General features: G+C 44.9%; 1 long non-coding RNA gene across 1 annotated transcript; it reads left to right on the plus strand.

Annotated features, from left to right (window-relative positions):
* Positions 1-393: 393 nt before the first annotated feature.
* LOC307245809 lies at positions 394-2,902 on the plus strand. The gene is made up of 5 exons (XR_013844688.1): positions 394-1,283; positions 1,421-1,462; positions 1,548-1,763; positions 2,014-2,236; positions 2,359-2,902. It is a non-coding gene; the product is annotated as an uncharacterized lncRNA (long non-coding RNA).
* Positions 2,903-3,040: the final 138 nt, after the last annotated feature.

Here is a 3,040-nt window from a genome sequence, read left to right on the forward strand (position 1 = left end):
ACCTCTCCATCCTCTCATCTCTCTCCCGTTCTTCCTAATTCCTTCTTGCTTCGTCCCTGCTCCCGCACATGTCTCTCCTCCCAACGAGTGAGAGCGGGTGACGTCACTTACGTAAACTGATCCCGGCGAGTGAGAGCGAGTGATGTCACTTCCGTAAACTGAGCCGAGGGGCTGAACGCGCTAAAGTCGATCGATCGTCTCCCCTTCGGCAGTCTGACTGACTAACTACAGTCCATGACTGACTAACTGATGTCTGTCTGTCTGTCTGTGTTGCTGGTGCTGTGGCTGCTGCTAACCTTATACCTAAACTTAACCCTCGCTTACGTTATGGCTAAAATTAAGCATCTCTAACCCTATACCCTAACTTAAACATCTCTAACCGTATACCTCAACTTAACCGTCTCTAACCTGAGTGACTTCTCCGGTTGCGGTGAGAGCTACCACTTCCGGATCCGGTGACGTCTTTGCATGTGCGTTGCTGTTGTCTTTTTGCTGTTGTTTTTTGTTGCTGCTGTTGTTGTTGTTTTGTAGCTGCTGCTGCTCTTTCTGTTGCTGTTGTTGTTGTTTCTGTGATATTACAGTGAGAGGATCATTAGAAGGGTGTGTTTCCGGAGAGCTAGTCAAAAGGATCTCCCTCCCGAAGTCAGAATGAAAATCTTGACCCGTAATTTAGGGACGCTAATTAAAAGGACCGTGACTGGATTAAGATGAGATGGTGCACACAATTTAAATTTACGTTTCCGGTGAGGGCTACCACTTCCGGTTCCGGTGACGTCTTTGCTGTGCTTTACTTTGTTGAGATGAGATGGTAGGAGGGATGGAAGCTCAGGCGGTAGAGCTGGTGGTCTAGTGATCTAAAGGTTGCTGGTTCGATCCCAGGCTCCTCCTGCTAGCATGCTGTAGTGTCCTTGAGCAAGACACTTAACCCCTAATTGCTCCTGATGGCTGCGTCCGTCGGTGTTTGAACAATTGTAAGTCGCTTTGGATAAAAGCGTCTGCTAAATGTAAATGTAATGTATACACTGTTGACTCAATACAGATGAGGAGATTTTTGGTTCCGGTGAGAGCACCACTTCCGGTCCCGGTGACATCTTCACTTGTGCGCTGTTAGTGCTACTGTTACTGCTGCTGCTGGTGTTGCTGCCGCTAACCTTATACCTTAACTGGTGTTGTCATTGCTGCTGCTAACATAAACTTAACCCTCGTTTACCTTATACCTGAACTTAACGTAACCTTATACCTCAACTTAATCATCTCCAACCTGAGTGACCTTTCTGGTTCCGGTGAGGGCTACCACCTCCGGTTCTGCTGTTGTTGCTGCAGGTGTTGATGTTGCTGCTGCCGTTGTTGTTTCTGTGGCTTTTGTTACTGCTGTTTATTTCCCGCTAAATGTGATGTATTCTCACAATTTTATCAACAGAATTGGCCACGACCGCCTCAGTGCGATCCAAACAACTCCCAGGTATGGATTTTTTTTTCTCTATATAAAAGTGCATTTTGTTTTGTCTCATCAAATGATCTTAGCAACTTTTACTGTTCTTCTCAAGGTCTACAAAAGTGCCAATCTGCCAGAGGCTGTAAAATGTGCCAGGCTGAGGAAGCAAGGGCAACATCTGCAGCTTGTGCAGTCGGAGAGGGAGTTGTACAACTCCATGATCAAGGACTTAAGTACACCTGTGAGCGCCTTATCCTCTCTTTTGGTGGTCGTGTTCAACCTGCGAGTCACCACATCAAGATGCATTAGTTTTGACTTCGCTCAACTGGTGAGTACATGGTCTGAAGAAATTATGTAAACTTTGGCTTCTTCATGGAGTTAGATGAAAGGGGTTGGCAAACGGCTACAGTATAAATTAAAAAAAGGTTGGGCAACTATTAACATTCCCAGGCGAAAGACACTCAATGGTGTTAAGTACCCCACACATTCACTACATTCCAGAACCTGACACATCAAACACTGCTTTTGCACATTGTCCGTTGCTCATCTTTTCTTAAGGCCTTTATTTTACTTTTCAGGTTCATTATCCATCAGGCCACTTCAGCCAGGCCCAATGTACTTCCTGACTCCTTGAAAGTGTGGCCTTTTTGTTGTCTGCTGTGAGGGGAATACCACAGCAAGTCAACTACTTGGTGGATGAAGGAATGTCATCCAGCAATGGCAGCAACACCGTGATAAGTTATCTGCGCCACTTCTTCCAAGACTACTTGGAGCTGAGCCCAAACAGTACCAGCAATTTCAGTGGGTAGTTCATCACTGTCTTATGCATAAACTGCAAGGAATGATACTAGAGGGTTAATTACTGTGATGGTGAAACGGATAAATGCAATATTTGGATTGAGATTCTATTTCATGTCTTCCAGCTTTGTTGCCGAGGATCCTGGTGTGGTTGCGGCCAAAGTGTCTTCCGGAGGCGAGGAGACCAGATTCCAGCTGTTCCGTGACGTCCATGCCCTGCCCCCCAGAGATGCACTTCCTGTTTTGCCACCACCATGACTGGACAGAGCCAGACAGAGCTACAACTTCCACAAGATAAGAGAGTTCTGTGATAATGCCCAGGACATCACCTGCCCAGCACCACCAGTCCATAGAGGCAGCCCCAGACAGGCTTTCAGGGTGTAGCTGGGCTAGTGTAAGGGGTTAGCTTACATATTTACTCCAAGCACCTTGTAGATATTTGGCATACACACATTTGTTTTAAATGACACACCGGGATTGATATACCGAGCCTTATATTAGTAATAGACTGTACATTTTGTTGTCTGCACTTTTAAACTCTTAAATAATTATGCTTTTATAAAACGTGTATTACTGTTGAATTTTTTTTTTTTTTTTTTTTTTTTAAAACAAAAGATGTCAATTACGCTGTTCAACATTTCCCCATTCAGCAGGCTGTCAAGTCCCCGGGTTTAGCGGTCAGGTCATCTTGTGTTCACTTAGATATTCATTTTAACATGCATTTCAATCTGGTGTGCCCAAATGTATTAATTCCACTGTACAAAGCTTTCACATATGCTTGTGGAAACTTCCATATAAGTCACATGG

The sequence above is a fragment of the Zeus faber genome, assembly GCF_960531495.2.
Source record: "Zeus faber genome assembly, chromosome: 20".
Lineage (NCBI taxonomy): Eukaryota > Metazoa > Chordata > Actinopteri > Zeiformes > Zeidae > Zeus > Zeus faber.